The 24789-nt window shown below is 37.0% G+C and overlaps 1 protein-coding gene and 1 non-coding gene across 3 annotated transcripts in view; one reads left to right on the top strand and one right to left on the bottom strand.

Moving 5' to 3' along the window:
- The window catches only part of UBE2E2 (ubiquitin conjugating enzyme E2 E2), a 369362-nt gene that overhangs the window by 90542 nt on the left and 254031 nt on the right, over positions 1-24789 (bottom strand). The window lies entirely within an intron of this gene.
- Positions 13236-13339, top strand: LOC125089742 (U6 spliceosomal RNA). The gene has a single exon (XR_007124046.1). It is a non-coding gene; the product is annotated as a U6 spliceosomal RNA (small nuclear RNA).

The following is a 24789-nucleotide window of genomic DNA, read 5'->3' as shown; positions in this document are numbered from 1 at the left end:
GACCAGTTACAGATAAAGATAATTGGAAAGGCAGCTAAAGAGGAGAAATACCACCAAACTGTATGAATGAAATGAGAAAAAACATGTGGAAGTGGGGAGATTCAAGGGGGGAAATGTTTTCAGACTTTTCTCAAGGTCACGAGCTGACCTATTTGTTGCTAAATTCAATAGTGCCTTTTGTTTTCATTTTACTGAAACTGTAGCTTCTACTCCCTGATTCCTAAAAAGCTCTCTTGCCCACATAGCTCTCCAAGAGTCTCTCTCGACACTTTAGGGTAACTTCTCCTAGGGGTTCTACCGTCACTTACCTTGTTTCTTCATCTTCATTCTAGATATCTCATTACCCACCTCTGACAATCAACCTAACAAAACTGATGGAACCTCTAACCAGGTGGGAAAATCAAGAGTTATCCTTGACTGTACTTCCTTCCTCTTTCTCTTCTTAATTCCCCAAAGCCTGTAGAATCTAGCTCTATAATCTGTTTATTGGCTGCATTAGCTCTCACTTAGATGATGGTACCTGCATGCGGTTTCCCTGCCTCCATCTTTCTTTCTTCCAATCCATCCACCAAACTGCGGACAGGGCAATTTCCAGAAAATCCTTTAAATGGGATCTTCTGTTTTCCTGCTTTCTCTGACTTCTTAGTACCTTCAAGATCAGGCCCAAATTCCTTTGAAATATACAAAGTCTTTCAAAAAGATCTGGCTCCAGTTGACCTCTCTGGTCTCATCCCTTACCACTCACCCTTCCTCCAGCTCCATTTTCTAGTCATACTGGACCTACTTATAAAACTTTCAAGAGAGCTGGACTTTTTCCTGCCTCCTAGCTTTGGATAAGACGCTCTGTAGGTCTGACCATTTTATATGTCCTTTAGGCCTCAAGTTAGCTGTATTCTTCTTGGGTACATCTCCTTTACCCTCAAAGGCTAAATACTTCTTTGGAAGTGATAATATCCTATGCAAACACAGCATTATAAAAAGTCACTTATGGGAACTTTAATACTTGGAAAAGAAGAAATCTTAAGAAACAGCATTATCTGTGTCATAGGAAAAAAAGGACTCATTTTGATAGTGAAAGAACATCCTCTATAGCTAAAAGGGTATTGAGTAAACAGGCCAGGATTATAGCTCTTGAGAGGACAAATGATAAATGGTATTTCATAAAGTCATGAGGTTTCCTATATTTGTATGTGGTAATTTTTTTTGAAGACCAATGACACCAAAGTCCACCACATTTTAGGAGGTTAGGAACAATAGCGGTGATAGAAAAGATCCACTTTGTACACTAAGCTCTAAGGAGAACTGAATGATTCATATTTTCTCCTTCATATATTTTTCTTTTTAGTTGTTAGCAGTCTGGTTCTTATTCTTGAAGTATTCCAAGAAAAAATTATTTTATACTTTTTGTCAATGAGTACTTTATTAATGAGACGGATCTCTGTCCTCAATCACACTTTCCAGATTTGAGATGTGAAGATAAAAAACAAAACAAAACAGGGTGCCTGGGTGGCTCAGTGGGTTAAGCCGCTGCCTTCGGCTCAGGTCATGATCTCGGAGTCCTGGGATCGAGTCCCGCATCGGGCTCTCTGCTCAGTGGGGAGCCTGCTTCCTCCTGTCTCTCTGCCTGCCTCTCTGCCTGCTTGTGATCTCTGTCAAATAAATAAAAAAAATCTTTAAAAAAACAAAACAAAACAAAACATGATTTCAGTTGACTGTAGGTATCTTTTACCAAAACATACTTTACTTTTATTTATTTATTTTTAAAGATTTTATTGATTCATTTGAGAGAGAGACATAGACACACATATAAGCAAATGAGCAGAGGCAGAGGCAGAGGGAGAAGCAGGCTCTCCACTGATTCAGGAGCCCAACGTGGGGCTTGATCTCAGGACCCCAGGATCATGGCCTAAGCTGAAGGCAGATGTTTAACCATCTGAGGCACCCAGGTGCCCCCCAAATCATACTCTAAAGTCATTACGGTCATATAATTTGTAATCTTTGTTAATAGTGTCACAACAACTTATCAGAGGTAAAGAAACTGGAGAAAAAGAGGTTTTTAAACAAAAAAAAATAATTACTACTTAATAATCACAATACTTCCTTTTCCCAGGGAAGGCAGTAGCTAATAAGATAGCGTCCTTAGTGAGTAAAACTATCCTTCTATAAGTTACTGAAGAACGACTCAGTGACTTGATGACACCTCAGACTTCTTGCTTCTTTCTATATTACGTGTATGGTGTGTGTGTGGGTGTGTGTGTGTATTTAATTTGCCCAATGTGGGCTATATTGCAGTGAGTACACAATTTTGCAACAGACTTAAAATTTTAAGACATAACTATATGAAATAATGAGCAAGGAGAAACAGAGAAATTGGGAAGCAGGAAGGAAGACCACAGGGAAAAACTGCCAATGGTTCCTTTTTCTCCCAAGCTGCATCTTTGTAAGACACATTCACTTATAAGGACAAAGACAGTTACAGTCAAAAAGAACCAAATCTTATTTTATATATATATGGGTTGTTAGAAATAAGATTACAATTATAAAGACTCGGGAGACCATCTAGTTCAACTTCTTCATAACACAGAAGAAGCAGAAACATTAGAACTGGACTGCAATTTCACTGAGTTAGACAACTCATGAAATCAATCAGAATTACTTAAAATACTGCTATAGGATTTTTAATCCTTTAGTTAGCTGAAAGGACTCTAGAAATAAGTTAACAACAGAGTTATTCGCAGCCTTTTTTTTCCCCTTTTCAACATACCCTCTTACAGAAAAAAGTACCTCCTTCAGCAGTGATTCTTAGCGTGTATTTTGTGTGTGCGTGTGTGTGGGGGGGGGAGTGATAATTTGAAAAAAATGTAAAAGCTCCTCTCCCACTGAAAATCACATCTACTAAAGCCTTCATTTCAAAAGTGATAAAATTAAGGTTCTACAAAGTGAAGTGCTTTGCTCAAGACTCCACCCATAGAAGAAAACCTGAGCCCTCTGATCCTAAGGAGAGGATCTTAATTTGCTGTCAACTTAGATGTGAAGACTCACCTGGAAAAACCATATAGTTACTATTATAATGAACTGCCCGGTGTAAGACAGGAGACCAGAAATCAACACTAACACCCAGGTTTTCTTCTATCCTTTTATCCTGGGCATGTTTTAAAGATTAGATTCAGGTTTGGTGAAAAGCCATTTTTATTTTAGCAACCCAATTCTTCTTCTTCTACTTTTTTTTTTTTAAGCTTTTCAAACTGAAATACTGATCTTATGCTACTCTCTCCATTTCCTTATCGTTACAACCTCTTGCAATACTACTTTTGTTGCCCACCTCCCACCCTGATGCTTGTGCCTTTTCTCTATTCTGTGTAAGAGATGAAAAGTAGAAGGTACTCAGGACTTACAGAACTAGCCTCTCTTATCTGTGATGTAAGAACAATTTTGGCATGTGAGCTATCCAGTGTAGCAGGTAATGTTTCTTTATTATTTAAAAATTTCCCTCATACATGTGTTAGGAAGGCTGTAGAACTTAAACATGTCTATTAATCTTATCTGCAGGTTAAATAAGCTTTTGACAGAGTGCAAGTCACTGTTGCCCTACAGAGTTCTGAGGAAGCCAAATCCTTCCCAAAATCTTTTAGTTCTCAAAAATGTTACTACTCACAGAGGACAGAATGTAAATTTCCCTGGTATCATTCCAAAAGCAGCTTTATTGTTTTCTAACATTTATAATACTGTATCAAAGTAAAAAGCCATTTGAAAGCTACCAGGGGGCAGATCTTAGCAGGAGCTAACTATTCTTAGACAGGATAGTTACGTTTTATCAGTTTATTTGTGTAGAGTTATTACCAAGTCAGTTTGTTTTCCAAGTAGATAAAATACCCCCAATATACTCAATACACTTTCCTTTGGCTGAGAACATCTTTTGTTTTTGGAGAGAAAAATGGTAAACAATAATTTCTTCATATGGCTAATTTATTCCCCAAAATGTTGGCTGTGATATCCTGTATCTTCCTTTTTATTCCTGACATTGCTATCTGGCTCCAAGACCCACCATCATGGTTCTCTTCCATCGGGTCAACTAGAAGGCCAATGGCAAAAGTAAACTTCACACGAAGATACACAATAAATGTTTGTTGAAAAATAATAAACATCTTTAGTAAAACACTAGTCTATTAGTATAGCTTAATAGTAAAGACAGCGGGCTTCAGATCAAGACAGCCAGGGGTCTGAATCCTGGCTCTGCCACTAACAGAGTGAATTAAAGCAAGTTATTTAGTTTTCTACTGTTACTTTGCTTTTGAAAAATGGCTCCCTCATAGAGTTGATGTGAGTAATAAATGAATTAATATATATAAACAGCTGAGAACAGTGCTTGGCCCATAGTAAAGGGTTATACAATTTATGCTCTTAATATTTTCAGGTAAGTGAGAAACTAGCAGGGCTGAATCAGGGTCCTGAAGCTCAACTCATCGTTTACTCCTCGACCCAAGACATGGAAATAAGAAGGGTTTCTCTTTAGGGGGTCTGACTTCCCTCTTCTGTACCTGCTGTATGACACCTTGTATGCTAATGTCTCTCTCTGTCCCCCATGCTTCTCCCTACTCAATACAGAGCTCATGAAAGAAAGTGACAAGTAACTGCTGAGTCCCATCTTTCTTGGTTAATAATTCAGTAAAGAATAACTTCAGTTTCACCTATTCCATCCTATAACAACATCTGAGATTGCACCAAGTCCAAATTCTCAGATGCTATATAATAGTGGCTTTAAAATCTATGCTCTCATCTCTATGATAGAGACACACCACCACTTCAACAAAAACAAATAACAAAATAGAGACCCCCCCCCCCCATGTTCAGGAGAAGAAAAGCTAAATGTCAGCCCTGTAGAGGAAAGTGCTAGGTGCTAAAAATAGACCCTACTGTAAATAATAATCCCACATTAAAAGACACTGTCAATAAAAGTTGGCATTTAGCGGACTTAATTCAAAATTTCCCTATGATTACTTCAGGAGATCAAGATCTCCACCAAGACCAAAATGCTGGCTATTGGGTGCGGAGACTTACTATCAAGAGTTCTCCACCTTTTCCTCATTGCTTATTATGTGCAGAGCACTGTGCTATGATCAGCCCTGATCCCTAAGGGGCTTCATATCTGGGCAACACTGGAGAAGGCAAGATAATGTGCTCCATGGTATTCTTAATTAGGATGCTACGGGAGCCCTGTAAAAAGAATGATTTCATTTCCTGGTGGGTAGGTGTTTTTTTTTTTTTAAGATTTTTATTTATTTATTTGACAGAGAGAGATCACAAGTAGACAGAGAGGCAGGCAGAGAGAGAGAAAGAGGGAAGCAGGCTCCCTGCTGAGCAGAGAGCCCGATGCGGGACTCGATCCCAGGACCCTGAGATCATGACCTGAGCCGAAGGCAGCGGCTTAACCCACTGAGCCACCCAGGTGCCCGGTAGGTGTTCTTACATGAAAGCACTAGCAGGTCTCATTTCAGCAGTGACCTGAGAAGAAGAAACATCAGATTTACTCCGAGTAAGCATATGGTTTGAACACATCCCACAGGTGGTTCTGACATGAACTGCACCTTCTCTAGGGAAAGGCTTCATAAAAAAGATGGCAATTAAACTGGGTTGGAAATATAAAGTAGATTTCAACATGGTACGGGAAGATGTGGCAACAGGTCAAAGGCACCGCATGAAAAAATGCAGAGTGGAGGAAAGTGATTTTCTTTTTTGGGAGAACAGCAAAGATGCCAGCTGACTGAGGTTAGATAATATAGGGCTTCAAATGCCATGACAGGAATTGGAAATATATTCTGGAGACCTATAGTTCTCAAATTTGTTCCTTCTAGGAGCTGCAGGGCTCCAGTGAGGTGTTTTGGGATCATTAATCTTTCTGCTCCCTCCCTGAGTTTCAACTAGAAAAATTCCACTTTATTTATACACACACACACACACACACGCATATGTATATATTCAGCACATGATTTCATGAATAAAGGGAGTCCAGTGTTTTAAAAGAAAAGTTTGAACTGCTTCCGGAACTTAAACAGAAACAAAACCGAAACACCTGGGTCCCATCCCAGACTAATTCGATCAGAAATTAATAAGCACCTAGGATTGAGAACCACTAATCAGAGTCACTGAGGACCTCAAGGTGCGGTCTAGAGAGCAACAGCATTATGCAATCCTATAGAATCAGAATTTACATTAAAAAAAAAAGATTTTATTTATTTATTTGAGAGAGAGAGGGAGAGAAAGAGAGAGAGAGAATGTGCACACAAGTTGGGGGAGTGGCAGGCAAAGGATCTACATTTTTGAGAAGATCTCCAGATAACTAGTATGTACATTAAAGGTTGAAAGGCATTGAAGGAAGGTTCTAAGTAGGGATCACACAATGAAATCCATGTGATATGATTTACTGGTCATCTTCTACATGTCAGATGTGATGCTGAGTACTTTTTGTACTTCTCTGAGCCTCAGTTTTCTTATCTGGAAAAGGAAACTTTATTTACATTGTGGGGCTGTCATAAGAATTAGATATCCATAAAGTGTTAAGTACAGTGCCTGGCAAAAAGCATTTTAAAAATGGTTAACTATTACTATTAACATATATTTCTTCAAGTTATTGCCATCTTGCAAAATTATTGCTATATGAAACTAAGGCTCAAAGAAGTTCAATGGCTTGACAAAGGTTACATGGTAAGTGGTTGAACTAAATTTCAAACCTAGAACTGTCTCATTCAGAAGCTTCTCTTCTTTCCCACACAATGCTCTGACATCAAGGCTCAGTGTAGACTGGAAGTGGGAGAGACGGAAGACAAGGCAGTACTGATGATAAACTAACTGGTGCTAGCATTAGCTTCACACTTCTGTTTAAGAGATTAAAATTGGCCAAAATTACAGACAAGTATGAATAAAAAGCAGATCTGAGTTATGTAAATCCAGATATCATGTAAACACTTAGCAGCTTAGTTAATATTTATATAATATTTAGTTAGTATTTAACAATATTTAATCTCTAGATAGGTTTATAGAGTTCACAGACCACTTTCATATGCATCATGGTCTTTAACCTTCACCACAATTATGCAAGATGGGATTATTATTCTAAAATGAGATCACTCCATTTTTTCCTCCTTAAACCCCTATTTAATACATAAACCTGGGTTTCCAAATACCTTATAGTGGCTTTCATGTCAGGCCTTGTGTTAAAAAAAAATCCAGATTTTCAGTGACATGCATAGAGTTCATCTCCTATCCTTTTCCCCTTTAGTACATCATCAGAGGTCAGAAGATACACCGGGTTTTGGTCAAAGGAAATAAGAACAGGGCAGGCAGCATAGGTATATCTAGCTTGTTTGCTCCAGTGAAGGAATGGAAGGTACTTGACTGAGCTCTCTGGGTTCTTGGCAGAAGTGCTGCCCCAACTGGAGGAGAGTTTTTTTTTTTTTTTTTTTAAAGATTTTGTTTATTTATTTGATGAGTGAGAGAGAGCATGAGAGAGAAGGTCAGAGGGAGAAGCAGACTCCCCAAGGAGCTGGGAGCCCGATACAGGACTCGATCCTGGAAGTCCGGGATCATGACCTGAGCCGAAGGCAGTTGCTCAACCAACTGAGCCACCCAGGCACCCCTGGAGGAGAGTTTTTAAGAGATCAGCCCCACAAAACATCTCAGTAGAGATGAGAGAATGAGTAACCCAACAGAAGACTAAGAAGTTACTTCTTGGCTTCTGGTGTATTCATTAAATCTATTGAGGTATGTCCCCTACTTCCCACATCCTTTGTGCCAACATTTCTGAGGCATCCTTAAGAATCTACAAAATTCCTGATTCTATAGCTCTAAAGAATATATGTTTTTAAAAGGGAAGCAAATGAAAGGCTCTAGAAACATTCTGTTTCTCACAATAATCGCACAGGTGTAGCTATGACAGCACTTTCATTTTGCCTAGTTGTCTAGGAACAGTCCATTATATCCTTGTTTTCATGAGATTTCTGCAGTCTGCTCTTGTAAAACATTTATAGAAGTGACTTCCCGCACTCAACTTAGTGATTTAATATTATATAAAGTTCATTAGTCATGGTATCTACATCATTTAAAAAAAAAAACACTTTATTTATCCACTTGACGAGAGAGAGAGCAGAAATAGGCAGAGCAGCAGGCAGAGGGAGAGGGAGAAGCAGGCTCTCTGTCGAGCAGGGAGCCCAATGTTGGGCTTGATCCCAGGACCCTGGGATCATGACCCCACCTGAAGGCAGCCGCTTAACTGAATGAGCCACCCAGGCACCCTGCTACATCAATTTTCTACAGAAGCTATTATAACCTTTCTGATTTCAGCCATTGCCTTCTCTCTTTTTAAGCAAAACAAACACAGATTTTATTGAAGATCTTCTATTTAAGAACAACCCATTTGTAGTATCCGTAATAATTCCTGTCAATGTAGGGTATCTTTGAGGGATTTAGTGGTTTTTGCTTTTGGCAGTGCTACAGTGGTGGAAATACCTTATACTGCCCATCCCCATCTTAGTGTCTGCTAATACACAGGGCTGTTGGAGGCCAAGCAGATTTAATTTACCCACTTCTCAGCTTGCATTAACCTTTGAATAATAATGCACAGCTGAGGCTGCTGTAAGAAACAAACCGAAGAATGAATAATTAAAAACACCTCCTCATCCTTGGAAAGACCAATTCCTAACCATTAGGGGAGGTTTAATTGTGACTACAGCATTAAAAAGGCTAATTGTATTCTTTACAAATTGAAACAAATGCTAAGGACATAGTGTGACTACAATATATGTAGTATATGAAAAGCAAAGCTCTGAAAGTACCCAGTAATCAATTCAAACGAAAAAAGTAAGAGTAGTCTGATTCTAAAGAAAAACAATTACTTCTAAAGATGGGCACTCTTATTGTCTACAAATAGAAAAAACTGCTACTACTTATAAAAAGCTATTATACATTGGATACAGGTGGACTGGCTGGAATAGCATTCAAAGGGATAGAAATGTTAAAGCTGAAACAAAAGATTGAGAATAGAACAGATTACAGGAAATCCCTACCTTCTTTCGATCTGTCAAGTGCTTATGCCAGCTGGGATTCTTCTTTGCTTTTGATGGATTTCATTTTCCTTTGGGAACCGAAATCCAATGTAGCTGTCATATTTATGTGTTAAGATCACTAAACTGTTGCTGCTATTTTATATACTTGCTAATAATTGTTAATATCTAATACGATTTTTAAACCAAAGACGACCGTCTTTATCTGAATAGCTGGAAACAATTATCTCTGTTAAGAGACCTCCAGCAAAGGGCAGGGCATCTCCTTAAATCAAGGAGGGCAGTTTCCTCCTACTACTGACTTTAGAACATGTATCTGTAATTCTTCAAATTGGGAAGTTTTTCTGCACTTAATTATATTTTGCTAAATTTAAGGTCTTTTCCTTTCCCTCTGTTCAAAAAACCATTATTGTCAGTGCCCTTCTCCTAATAACATTTCTATTACTGGGAATTAGGGAGATAGAAACCTTTCTTCTATATGAAGCAATTTTGTGGCTTTTAAAATGACTTTAGTTTTCATTTCTATGCTTTTTTTGGTTCTCCGAATCTTCTCTAATTTTTGGTCTAACTTACAGATGACTCTGTACATAAGAGGTAAAGGGGTGACAAGTGAGAACATAATTGGATTTGCTATTTTGGTATAGAACAGCTTCTCATTTGGGAGAACAAGAATATTATTTTTTTTTTCTTGTAGGTTATATTCTTAATATTTTCTTGTACCACATCAATTTTTGACATAAGAAAACTGTTGGCTTATACTTAACTTGTTTCCTATTGGGACTAAAAATTTCACAGTTCTACTTGTAATTAGTCACCACTGGAAAGAGTTCTCATTACTCCAGTTTCCTCTGAATGTCACTACAACCTTGTCAGCACTCTCAAATTGTCAGATACTTGTTTAAATTTCCTCTGGTATTCAGTCTATTGTATTTTTCTCAGAGTTAGCTGTTTTCTAACACTTGGTTTCACTCCAGCCCCAGCAAAATAAATGATCCCTACCCCTGGTTTTCCATAAGCTATGACTTCTGCCTCCGTGACAGCACTAACCTAGGCAGGCTATGTTGTTCTTGGCCTTCAGCAGAGAGGTCCCTTGGGGGCAGGTACTATGTCTTACTCATCTTTGCATCCTTGTCAGCTGCAATGGTGTCTGGAACCCAGCAGATACCCAGAGAACATTTTTTGATTCAATGTGAATTCACAAAGAATTGACACTTTTAAGAGTGACCAAAACGTATTGAGGGCAGAATAGATACTGAATAAATATATGACTAACTTTTTGGGGGGAGGGGAAGGATGGAATTATATTTTATTTTAATCTTTTTAATTTTAAAAGTTTTAAATTTATAGAAACATTGCAAAGGTAAAGAGTACATAGTCCCTATATACCCTATAGCCAGTTTCCTCTATTATTAACATTTTACATAGCATGGTACATTTGTCACAAGTAATGAGTCAATACTGATACATTATTATTATTATTGTCCATGGTTTATTGAGATTTCCTTGGTTTTTATCTAATGTCCTTTTTCTGTTCCAGGATTCCACCCAGGATACATATTGTTTAGTAGTTGTGCCTTTTTATGTTCCTTTCTTTTTTATAAAAATACAGGCATACCTCATTTTATTATACTTTGCTTTATAGCACTTTGCAGATACTGCATTTTTTACAAATTTAAGGTTTGTGGCAACTCTGCCTCACAAGTTTGTCAGCCCCATTTTTCCAACAGTATGAGCTCACTTCATGTCTGAGTCACAATTTGGTAATTCTCCCAACATTTCAAACTTTCTCATTATTATTATATTTGTTATAGTTACAGTGGTCTCTGATATTATTATTTTAATTGTTTTGGGGTACCATGACCCCACCCATAAGAGACAACAAACTTAATTGATAAAAACTGTGTTCTGACTGGTCTACTGATTGGCCATTCCCTCTCCCCCTCTCTGTGGGCCTGCCTATTCCCTGAGACACAAGAGTGATAAAATTAGGCCAATTAATAACCCTACAATGGCTTCTATGTGTTCACATAAAGGGAAGAGTTGCATATCTCTCACTTTAAATTAAAAGCTAGATATTATGAAGTTTAATGAGGAAGGCATGTCAAAAGCTGGGATAGGCTGAAAGCTAGGCCTCTTACAGAAAATAGTTAGCCAAGTTGTGACTGCAAAGGAAAAGTTCTTAAAGAAAATTAAAAGTGCTGGTCCAGTGAACACAGGAATGATGACAAAGCAAAACAGCCTTATTGCTGCTATGGAGAAAGTTTTATGGTCCAGACAGAGGATCAAACCAGCCACAGCCTTCTGTTAACAAAGTAAAGCAGCACGTGATCCTGTAGAAGCTGCAGCAAGTGATTCAGAAGATCTAGATAATTGATGAAGATGGCTACATTAAACAACAGATTTTCAGTGTAGACGAAACAGCCTTATACTGGAAAGAAATCCATGTAGGACTTACATAGCTGGAGAGAAAAAGTCAATGGCTTGGCTTCAAAGATTTGAAGGATAGGCTGGCTCTCTTGTTATAGGCTAACTTTTTAAGCTGAAGCCAATAATCACTGACCATTCCGAGGATCCTAGGGCTCTTACACATTATGTTAAATCTCCTCTGCTTGTGTTGTATAAATGGAACAACAAAGCCTAGATGACAGCTCATCTATTTACAACATGTTTTATGGAATATTTCAAGTTCCACTGTTGAGACCTACTATTCAGAAAACAATGATTCCTTTCAGGATATTATTGCTCATCGACAATGCACCTGGTCACCTAAGAGCGCTGATGGAGATTTCTAGTAAGATTAATGTTGTTTTCAGTCCTGTTAACACAACATCCATTCTGTAGCCCATGAATCAGGAGTCATTTTGACTTTCAAGTCTTATTATTTAAGAAATACATTTTGTAAGGTTATAGCTGCCATAGATAATGATTCCTCTGATGGATCTAGGCAAAGTAAATTGAAAACCTAGAAAGAATTCGCAATTCTAGGTGTCATTAAGAACACTCATGACTCATGGGAAGAGGTCAAAATATCAACATGAATAAGCCAACCCTCACAGATGACTTTGAGGGATTCAAGACTTTAGTGGGGAAAGTCACTACAGATGTGGTGGAAATATCAAGAGAACTAGAATTAGAAGTGGAGCCTGAAGATGGGACTGAATTGCTGTAATCTCATGATAAAACTTTCAACAGATGAGGAGTTATTTCTTCCAGATAAGCAAAGAAAGTGGTTTCTTGAGATGACTCTACTGCTGGTGAACATGCTGGGAAGACTGTTGAAATGACAACAAAGGATTTAGAATATCACATAAACCGAGGTGATAAAGCAGTGGCAGGGTTTGAGAGGACTGACTCCAATTTTGTTTTTTTTTGTTTTTTTGTTTTTTTAAAAGAATGTTTATTTATTTATTTTTTTTTTAAAGATTTTTTTTTTTTTTTTTAATTTGACAGAGAGATCACAAGCAGGCAGAGAGGCAGGCAGAGAGAGGAGGAAGCAGGCTCCCCGAGAGAACAGAGAGCCCGATGCGGGGCTCGATCCCAGGACTCCGAGATCATGACCTGAGCCGAAGGCAGCGGCTTAACCCACTGAGCCACCCAGGCGCCCCTTGACTCCAATTTTGAAAGAAGTTCTACTGTGGGCAAAATGCTATCAAATGGCATTGTGGGCTAGAGAGAAAGTGTTCGGTAAAGGAAGAGTCCAGAGATGCAGCAAACTGCATTGCTGTCTTATTTGAAGAAACTGCCACAGCCACCCCAACCTTCGATAATCACCACCCATTAGTCAGCAGGCATCAACAACAGGAAAAGACCCTTCACCAACAAAAAGATCAACTCCCTCAAAGGTCAGATGATGGTTAGTACTTTTTAAGCAACAAAATATCTTTTAATTAAGGTATATACATTGCTTTTTTTTAGACATAATGTTATTGCACACTTAATAAAATATAGCATCATATAAACACTACTTGTATATGCACTAGGAAATTAAAAAATTAATTTGACTCACTCTATTATATTTGCTTTACTACAGTGGTCTGGAATCAAACCTACAGTATCTTTAACCTACGCTTGTAATAAAATAAAAAATTAAGTAGAGAAACTGTGTTATGGAAATACTTGGTACTATCTTTGCAACTTTTCTGTAAATCTAAAGTTATTCCAAAATAAAAAAGTTTATTTGTGCTCACTCTGGCATCACATATACTAAAATTGGAACTATACAGAGATTAGCATGGCCCCTTCACAAGGATAACATACAAATTCGTGAAGAGTTCCATACTGTTAAAAAAAAAAAAAAAAGTTATTTTAAGAACTGACACTGAAAACAACAAAAGCAATGTCTTTCTTGAATTTCCTTAAAAAAATTCTATACGTACAAATGTTCATCTTGTACAGTATGTTTGTTTTATTTTTATTTAATTTTTTAAAAGATTTTATTCACTTATTTGACAGAGAGAGAGATATCTCAAGTAGGCAGAGCAGCAGGCAGAGAGAGGTGGGGAAGCAGCCTCCCCACTGAGCAGAGAGCCTGATGTTGGCTCGATCCCAGGACCTGAAATCATGACCTGAGCCGAAGGAGAGGCTTAACCCACTGAGCCACCCAGGTGCCCCAATAAGTTTAAGTTTTAAATTTAAGTATATGTTTACTCATCTCTCTACATGGAAGTTTTCCCAAAATATTGCCAAATTCTTTACATTAGCTACATTCTAATTCTATTAGTCATACTGGTAATAGGATAGTACTGACCAAAAATATCAGTAAAATATCAACATTAAAATTACTTGCTTTTTGGGGAGGAGAAGCATAGGGAGATGTGAGGGTGGGGATATTTCAACTAGATCTGTTCTGTACTCGTTTGAGTGTACCAATTCAGTTTGCTTGATCCTTTGCTCCCCAGACCCCCAACCCTTCCATGGTATATTAGTTATTTATTCACATTACTAAGCTCAATGAAAATAGATATCCAGTAAAAGAAAAGTTAGCTGAAATGCCAATGGCTACTTTCCAGTGAATGAGACCATGACATTTTAGGAACCCAAAATACCTTCTAAAACCCATCTCCCCCTTTTCCAAAGACTATGGATAGGCTGTGTCATTCAGGATTTTGTTTGAAGCAAATTATGTCAATTGAATTCAAGAGAAATGATACAACACCCCCCACCCCCGCCCCGAAATAGTTAAGATTTGATCCGTGGTGACTGATCAGTTCTGAAGGCTCTGTCACATTCCAAACTGTCCAGATGTTCATTCCTGTAACTTCCGGTAAGCAAGCGGTGGAGAATGCATTGCTGACAGCACCACAGCTCCAATATAACTACTAATAGGCAGTAAAGCTACTTTTTAATATCGTAGTCCCAAACTTTCCACGTTATAACTGCCCATCAAATGTCTGTCCATGAAGTTATAAAGGAGATAAGTACAGAATGTAAACTGATAAGGATGGGATTGTTTGAGAGACCTGAGAAAGAAGTGGGATTGACTGAGCAAAAGTTAGTTACTCCAGCATACCTGCACATTTGACCATTTAGCCCCTCATTTACTCTGAAGGAAGAAAAGAAAAAGGAGAAACAAGGAAGTGGGAGATAAAAGAAAGATAAGAGAGTAGGAGTAAAAACTAGGTCTGAGACCACTAAAATGTAACAGAATACATTTAGAATTTACTATTATATTTTTAAAAGCTGACAGAATTGAATTTTCTTGTCCTATTCCAGTTCAAGTCCCAGTGAGTATAAAAATCCAATTTTCTTTAGATAGAATATATTCTTTAATATGTATAAAAGCAGGGGCACCCGGGTGGCACAGTTGGTTGAGCAGCCAACTCTTGGTTTTGGGTCAGGTAATGATCTCAGGGGCCTGGGATGGAGCCCACTTCTGGCTCTGTGCTCATGAGGGAGTCGGCTTGTGGAGTCTCTCTTCTTCTCCCTTTGCCCGCCCTGCCATCCAGTAACTAAAACATCTCTACCAGATTTGATTTACATTTAATTGCTTTAGCATACCATGACTTCTTCTTAAAAATGGTGTTTTCTTCTTTAATAACATAAAGAAATGCTTAAAATGTTAAATAAAAAGGAAAAGTGATATAAATGAAGTCAATTTACTTATTTATTCATGTATTCAACAAATACATTCTAAGCTCCTTCTGTGTGTCTGTCACATAGGTAATGCAGATTTAGCATCAAACAAAACCAAACTCTTTATGTTCATGGAATTCATATCCTAATGAAGAGAAGATAACACTAAGCAAATAAAAAAGTAAACACACAGTTTGATGGTGAGAACTAATGGGGAGCAAAAAAGGTTTGGTAAAGGCAATGATTCCAAATTATTTTTAAAAACAAAATAAAACCTAAAACACATATGTAGAACATTTAGGTATTACTTTATGAAATTTATCTACTTCTATTAAGTTGTATTTTCCCACTCCAAAAACAATCACATAAAAGCTCCTAAAAATATGTTAGCACATGATAGACTCTTTTCTCTGTGAACTGTAATCTTATTTAGTTGTATGTTCATAGCTGGCTAAGGATTTGCAAAATAGCAAGAAAAACTATCCTAATCCATGTAAGAGTTCTTTCTATTTTAGGTTAACAATTTATCCACTGCAAACACAATTATACTGTTTAGGACCAGAGCATGCTAAATATTCACAGTGTAATTTTGTAAATGACAATTTTGGTAAAGATTACACCTCTTCAGCTGAATCTTAAAGACAGAAAATGTTTTTAGTAAAAGAAATAAGGAATTTAACACACAAACTTCCAAAGTTAAATCAACACAACTGGAAATAATAAGCTCTGAAACTTATCAGTTAATGTCAGAACATTCCAGTTTAATTATTTCTATAACTTTATGTATGATGTAGGTAGCAGTTTTTATAGTATACATGGATGTATAATAATAAAAATAGTTTATTAAACACTGAGGATAGTAGAAATGAAAAATCAAATTATCTAGATTCATTAAATTTAAATTATGGGTCAATATCTTTAAGTGGTTTTCTACTGCCAATTTCATAAATTGTATAGTATCAAGTATAAGAAATATATCTGGGGGCACCTGGGTGGCTCAGTGGGTTAAGCCGCTGCCTTCGGCTCAGGTCATGATCTCAGGGTCCTGGGATCGAGTCCCGCATCGGGCTCTCTGCTTGGCAGGGAGCCTACTTCCCTCCCTCTCTGCCTGCCTCTCTGTCTACTTGTGATCTCTCTCTGTCAAATAAATAAATAAAATCTTTAAAAAAAAAAAAGAAATATATCTGATGTCTTTGCTCATAGAAGCACAATCAGTATTAAGAAAATATCTGAATTGCCAAAACACAACACGATTTCTTAAATTTCAAAACAACAGCAACAAAAAAGAACCTCAGAGACAGGTAAAATAATCCCACCAGGTAGCAGACAGAAAAGCAAACCAATATTGATAAAAATATGTTGGGAAAGGAACAAAAATCTACTTTAAAAAGAAAATCCGTTTGCTGGGTTATTTGGGGAATGCCAAAAACAATAAGGAAAGGGAAGGAAGAAGCACCTGAACTTCAAATACTATAAAACAGGTGATAACTCATATAGTGAATGGGAATCCTTGGCTATTCCATGCTTCTGCTTGGATTGGCCGTAGTTCATTTTGAAAGCCCAAAAAATCACCACAGAGAAAGTGATCCTCTAATTTTAAATTCAGACTCTCACTTAGATGGCAAATGACAAATCAACTCATCCTTGTTTAAAAAGACTCAATTTGCTGTAAACACATTAAGAGTATTCACAGGTTCACCTCTGATGCTCAGCTCACCAACTCCGTGGCTTCATATGGCAATTAAGGTAAGCAGCAGTTGAGGAGAAGGGTTTATGTTTTGGTAGTTATGATATTATCACATATAAGCATATTTCTCTTAGAAGAAACATATATAAATCTTCCTTTTACCAGAACAGTCTCAATGCCAGGAAAATATTAAAGACCTGCTACTATGTTTGTAAACTTGGCTCACATGGATTTCAAAGAAAGTTGTATGTTTAACTGAAAAACCCAGCACAAAACAATTGAGATCTGTTTTCCTTTCATAGTTAATCATGCTTTGAAAATAAACTCTTGAAAAAGCTCAAACTCATATCTTGGCAGGTTCCTGCTCCAACATAAACCCTAGCTGATTTAAGTTTTGATTTATTGATTAGAATTTTAAGAAATTCATTTTGTTCAATTTAACTATGCTACATATTAATAATGGAGTCACAAACAGAGACCGAGAGAAATACATTTAGGGATAACTGAAAAGAAAATGGGTTATTACTCTTCCTAACAATGTTGTTAAAGGACTTCACTTAGAAAAATGGTTTTAGAGACGGAACCTCTGAGAATGCTTACTCTCAGGGAGTAGAAACAGTGAAACTAGAAGCATACCAAGAACAGAAAAATCTAGACGAGATCTTGTTAGGTTTGATTGACCTTTCTGATACTGCAAGAGTTATCAAGAGGGCTTAAAAAACATCAGTTCTCTGAGCAAAGCCATGATGAGTAGATAAAAGTATACCTACCCCTGATAATGTAAAGGCCAGGAAACAAAGATAATCATCACAGGGTTACTCCTAAGAAGGAATCTTATGGGAAGAAACCAGAGGCTGATGTGGACCAGAAAGGGACCAAACCGAGAAAAGGACACTGAGGAGAGAATCCAGGTTCAATCTAAGAAATGGGTGGTCACCAAGAAGGTGAAAGAGAACACCTAAAGAATACATACACTGGATTGTGTTAGAGAGGTTTTTAAGTGTATTACGTCTTTCAACTCATGGCCAGCATTCACGAACATTAAAATGTTATGTTACTCTGCATATAAGTAACAAAGGTAGATTTAAAAGCTATTTATCTCAGTGGTAGGTTGATTAACAACTGTTAATTGGAATTTTAGGCATTATATCTAGAAAACAAAAAATAGTAAGATAATATTTTGTATTCACAATTTGCCCACCAGATAAATTTGTGGGTCTTCTGAGGTTTAGCCACCTGTTCTTAGGCAACATCTAAGTACAGATGTGTTTGTATAATGAAGGTCATTTGATCCTTTTTTTTCTCATTTATTCATTATAATTAATTCAAAGTCACTGAACCAGATTCATGAAGTAAAGAAAAGAATTAACACAGAGCCTTAAGAAAGAAAGAAAATCTTTTCCCAGGTTCTAAAGGAAAAAAAAAGAGAACTTGGAAAATTTTCCTAGAATTTTCACAGAATTATTGAAGTTAAGGCTCTTCTCAAACATTAACACTTTGGAAAACTTGTGTTCCCTTATTACAACTCACTAGACTGCAAAAGGACTATTCTATTTATTTCAAAGGTCCAAGAGAGCTTATATAATTATTTAGTTTTTCAGAGGACTTAAGTCTCACCTATAAGGTAGGGATATGCTGTGGCTCCCAAAGGCTAGTTGTAGCTGAGGTTTAGTTTCACTTCAGTGAAGAAAACAAAATGTCTTTATTATAACCAAGGGTATATTAATTAATCCATTAAAAGAAACTGCAGATGCTAGATTCTGGGGGCATGGTGGTAAGACACAGCTGCTATTCTCGAGTCTTACAAATAAAGGGAGAAGACAGACAAGTTCAGGGACAATTACAATGTACAATGATGAATGCTGTCTGTAATAGGAGTAAGTACGGAGCACCTATGAAAGCAGAGAGAAAAGGCCCCTCAACCAGCTTTTGAGAGATGAGATCTGAGATATTCAAAGAAGTCATCCAAAAGTACGGGAAGTGGAAGGAAAGGCAGGGAGAGAAAGGCAGGTAGGGGAAGAGCATAGGCAAACTGCAGGAGGCAAAAGACAAGAGGAAGTTTCTTAGAAACCTAGGTGCTGTATGGTGTGTGAGAAAGGGTGAGGCAGGAAAGGTAAGCAGAGTCAGACCAAGAAAGCACTTTTATGCAGTGCTCCACTGGACTTACCCTGAAGGGAATGGAATAAAGAATAGGTTTTAGAAAGAGAAGTGAACATGAACATATTTTTGTTTTAGATAGACCTCTCTGACAGCAGCAAGAAAGGGGAGACTGGGGACATGAGACCAGTCAGGAGGCTTTACAGTACTCAAGGGAGAAGATGATGGTGGTAATGACAGTGTCCTGGAAAGAAGTCTTAATTCTGGAGCCAAGACACAAAAGGAACATGCTGAATCTGAAGGGGCTACAGGATGTCCAGGTGCCAATGCCCAGCCAAGTGTGAAATTTAGGTGAAAGAACTGTTGCAAGACTAGATTTGTGAGAAAAACAGCACACAGTGGGTATTCCAAACCCCAGGAGTAGATCAAGTTATGAGAAAGCTAGCAGTGAAAATGGGGAGATATTAGGAGGGTGTTCTTACGAGAAACACTCAACGGACATTTAAAAGTATGGCCTAACACGAGGAACCAAATGAGGGAAGTCAGGAGAGCATGACATTACAGAGGCTAAGAGTGAGGAAAGCACTTGAAGGGAAAAAAAAGAAGTCAACAGTGTAACATACTGCAGAATGGTAGAGAAAATAACATTGAGAATGGCCCCTCAGGTTTTTTTTTGTTTTTTGTTGTTCAATTCAATTTTATTTCATATATATATATATATATATATATATATTTTTTTTTTTTTGTGGGTATAGTTCTTTTTTTTTTTTTTAAATTTCTTTTCAGCATAACAGTATTCATTGTTTTTTGCACCACACCCAGTGCTCCATGCAATCCGTGCCCTCCTTGGTCCATCAGTTTTAGTGAAAACTGACTTCCTGACTTTGAGAAGAGCAGTTTAAGTGAAATGTCTGGCATTGTGTATTGTGGATTAAGGAAGAATGCACAATAAAAGAGATTAAAAGAGAGACAATGTGTTTCTCTCTCCCAAAGTCTGGATGGAAAGGGACAGAAAGGAATGTGGCTTGAAGAGGACTCAAGAGGGGATGAATACAAAGTATTAGGCAAGAGGGAGGATGAAATCATAGACAGAGCATTGAAATTTCTACCAGGACAGGAAGGAGAGAAGGAAGATAGAAGACTGAGGTTTAGCACAATGTTAGCATCACATGTGTGGAAACAGCACAGTTTGTGCCCAGACTGCCACCTTGGTTGTATGACTATGGGTAAATCTGACCATGTACAAACTGAAACTTTTCTGGTTCTCAGTTTACTCTTCTAAAGATGAGGATGGTAGAGTAGATAACCTCTAAAGTGCCCTTCAATAATAAAGTCCGTAATTACAATTAGGTTGTAATCTCATGAGGGTTTTTTTTTTTTTGTCTTTTTGGGGTTTTTTGGTGATAGAAGACTATAAAAACATACTAAAATGTACAGAAATGGACTTACTTCTGTCTGATATCCACACAGTCAAAAGCACTTCGAACCAGACTTACATTGTAAAGAAAAAAACAGACTCACTGTGTGGTTCAGGCATGTAACAGAAATGTTCAGTCTGGCCTCGTCTGCCCAACCACAAAAACTGAGACAGGTTGGTGCTTCTTTTGACTCCTGGAGATAATCAATAAAGACCATGTAAATTGATTTTGAATAACAGGAAGCTACTAAAATATTGAGAAAAGCTAAAGTTCTTTCTACAAAAGTATTTAAATGAAATCAAGGAAGATCTTACCTCCATTATGTTTTTAAAATTTCCTTTCTTAAATATAATTTTCATTTAACTATAACAAAAGTTTATTTCTTACTCAAGCCATTTTCAATGTGTGTTGACAGAGTGGGGAAAAGGCACTCTGTTCTTACTAATTTAGAGACCCCATCTCTTTCCATTTAAATCAGAAGTTCTTAACCTCTTTTTTGTTCCATGACTCATTTGGCAGTTGGGTGAAGCATATGAACCTCTTCTCAGGATAATGTTTTTAAATGTATCATATAAAATGCATAGTATTACAAAGGAAACACTATATTAAAGTATGACTGTCAAAGTATTTAAAAATTTGGTGTTACAAATGTGCTTCCTTATTAGATTCAATGATAAAACTTAATCTGAACTGGTGAATCCAGTAATTATTGTAATCTTGAAGCAGTGAGGCATAGATATTATTTTGAGGTACCTGAAAGAAAAATAATATGATTTCTACTGGTGTCAAGAAACACTGTGCAAGACCCTTTGCACCCAGCAGGCCAATAAGCGAAGAGAATGTACATGGTGCCCGGAAGTACTTTGTATTTCTGCCACCCCACCTCAGCGGATAGAACTGAGTCATATGGACCACTACCTAGTGCCAGGAAACAGAATTTCACTAGCTCTTACTCTGAAATCTCTCCAGTTTCATTTTGTTTTTTGGGGGGGTGGGGGAAGGGCTTTTGTCTGAAACTCATTTTCTTCAGCAAGAGCTCAAGAGAACAACACTTCAATTCTTGGAATATCCATAACCATTTATCTATGGTAGTCACACTGGAAGTAAGTTTGGCTGGATAGAAAATCAGTTGCTCATGTTTTCCATCCTTGAGTATCTTAAATATAGTACTTCATGGATTTTTCTTCAATCAACTAATTTTTCAATCTTTTCAAATTCCAATTTATGTTTTCTTTCCTATCCTATAGCATTAAACATTTTTTTCACTTTGTTTTAAAATAATAGTTTGTAGTTTCCATCTATTTTGTAGACTTTTGGGGGCATGTTTTCATTGTTGGGACATTATTTTGTTCTTTATTTTTTCCCTTAAAAAACTTTGCTTAATTTTCTTTTTTTTCCTTTTTCTTTTTTTAATGAAATGAGTTTTCCTGTACTTTGAAAAGAATAGCCCAAGATAGTTTTTCCAACTTCATGATTTTAGAATTTTCTCTTCTCTTGTTTTCACAAAGTGATTTTTAAAAAAATGACCTACTTTGTGGGATTGCCTCTGTTGTCATCACCTGCTTTATTTATCTTTTTAAAAAAGATTTTATTTATTTATTTGATGGGAAGGGGGGGGTAAATGAACTCAAGCAGGGTGAGCTGCAGAAGGAAAGGGAAAAGCAGGCTGTCTAATGAGCACAGAGCCCCACGAGGGGCTCAATCCCAGGACTCTGAGATCATGACCTGAGCGGTAAGGCAGATGCTTAACTGACTGAGCCATCTCAGGTGCCCTATTTATCAGTTTACTTATTTATTAATTTACTTTTTTAATTTATACTGAACCTTCTTACAAAAAGAATTGAAAGCATTTTTATGGTTTATCATTTTTAAGAGCTTTCTATATATATATATATATATATATATATATATTTATTTATTTTATTGGATATAGTTGACACACAATATTAGTTTCAGGTGTACAACATAGTGTTCACAACTCTATACATTATGTTATGCTCACAAGTGTAGCTACCATCCGTCACCATACAACACTATTGTAATACCATTGACTATGTTCCTTGTGTTTTACCTTCATTCCCATGACTTATTCATTCCATAACTAGAAGCCTGTACCTTCCATTCTCCTTCATCCATTTTGCTGTTTCCCCAACCCACTCCCTCTGGTGATCATCAAATTGTTCTCTGTATTTATGGTCCTGTTTCTGCTTTTTGGTTTGTTTTGTTTTTTAGATTCCACATATAACTGAAGTCATATGGTATTTGTTTTTCTCTGACTTATTTCCCTTAACATAATAATCCCATATATATATATAATCTCTACTATAGATATAAAATGGAATATTGTATGTATCTACTTTTCTATATAGATGTATATCCATATACATATCTCACATCTTTTTTTATTCATTCATCAACTAATGGACACTTGGATTGCTTCCATATTTTGGCTACTGTAAATAATGCTATAATAAATACAGTATGTGCTTATTAATTTATGCATGTATCTTATCAAATTAGTGTTTTCATTTTCTTTGGGTAAACACCCAGTAGTAGAATTGCTGGATTGTATGGTATTTCTATTTTAAATTTCCAAGGAACCTCCATACTGCTTTCCACAGTGGCTACACCAATTTACATTCTCATTGCCAGTGCACAAGGATTCCCTTTTCTCTACATCCTTGCCAACACTGATTATTTCTTACCTTTTTTGATACTAAGTGTTCTGACAGGTGTTAAAGTGATATCTTATTGTGTCATTGTGCCATCACCTGGTTTTTATCTGGACTTTTTCCTCCCCTCCTCCCCTATTGTCCTGTACTGCTCAATTTGGATTCTACTTCAAGTAGCTTTTCTCTTTGAGATTTGCTTTGGAAGGGAGCTTTGGTTTGCTTGTTTCAAGAGTATATAAGAACCAGAATGATCCAGCACCATCACGCTGAATTGCTTCTCGGTCCCCTTGTATTCACCTATGAATTAGATCTTGCAAAAACACCCATCTAATCTCAGCATCTACTCTGATTGGCTTAATGTGCTTGCCAGTGAGTAGCTGCTGACAATTGGAGGGATTTCCTATTCTCAGGGCTATCAGCTACGCTGTTTCTTTTCCTCTGCTCCCTCCCACACAGTTACTGGACCCATCTGAACCTTGTAGTAGTTGGTAATTGGTCCTTACCAGCTAATATCTGGGGGCTAGAGGGGGTACCTGGTTTTGACATAGCTGCTATATATAGATTTTGATTCTGATTTCCTAGTTGCTCTGTTTTTATGAAGAAATTAAAGAATAATGCTGCTGCTGCCAACCTTTCAGGGATCTTCTTCCTGAAATTTGTGTTTTTTATTTAAAATAATTATTGTTCAAAGTCTGCTTCAGAATAATATGAATTGGGGCTGTCAGTCATTCTAACAAAAAGTTAGTAAAACATCGGTGATTTTCAAACTGTAGTCCTTGGAACCATGGGAGATTTACGTATATGTGTATGCATGCCCGTGTGTGTACATGCACCTCTGCTTTCCTTTCTTCATCCCATTTTGAACAGAGGGGATCCACTATAGATACTGAACTTCCATGAAATATTCTGTTTGAAGAAACGATTACATGGTTAAAATTGTCTGAATACCACTGTTCAGGAGTCATCTTTTAAAATCAGTATTTAAGGGGCACCTGTGTGGCTCAGTGGGTTAAGCCTCTGCCTTCACCTCAGGTCATGATCTCAGAGTCCTGGGATCGAGCCCAGCATTGGGCTCTCCGCTCAGCAGGGAGCCTGCTTCCCTGCCTCTCTGCCTACTTGTGATCTCTGTCAAATAAATAAATAAAATCTTAGTAAGAATAAAAATAAAATAAAATAAAAATAAAATAAAACCCAAGTAAAGTGTCATAAAACAGATTTAGTATTCAGAGAAATAATTCGAGCAAAGAACTACAACCAGAATTCAAGCCAAAAAAAAAAAAAAAAAAAAAAAAGAGTACCTTTCAATAATCCCTCATGTTTTTTCAAAGGCTTGAGGAAAAAGTATGTATTTATTATATTCCTTTACATTTCTGTTAACAATTTCAACTATGGTATCAAATATAATTCTTAAGTTGTCCAACTATTTACTTAGAACAAATATGAAAATTTAAAGTTACGTATGCTTAATCACAAAAATGATCAACCAAATTCAATTTTTCCACTTTGTCTTATCTATTTAAAATTTCAATTTCCCTTAGAGGTGTTATGAATGAAATGCTTAAAAGAACAACTTAAGAAAAAATAAAAACAGGACCCTAAATGTAAGTGCTTGTTGATTCCTTGTAGGCCCATCATTCTGGTAGATACTACAGTATACTATATACCCATGAAATTGGACCTCATGAATCCTCCTGTCAGTCCCCTGGATCCAAGAGATCAAGATCCATAACTTTCTGGTAAGCAAAGAAATTTTCATTTGCCTAGATGGTGAGATTCCCCAGGAAGCA

The sequence above is a fragment of the Lutra lutra genome, chromosome 1, assembly GCF_902655055.1.
Source record: "Lutra lutra chromosome 1, mLutLut1.2, whole genome shotgun sequence".
Taxonomy (NCBI): Eukaryota; Metazoa; Chordata; class Mammalia; order Carnivora; family Mustelidae; genus Lutra; species Lutra lutra.
The sequence above is the reverse complement of the archived record's forward strand: the minus strand, read 5'-3'. Positions and strand labels throughout refer to the sequence as shown.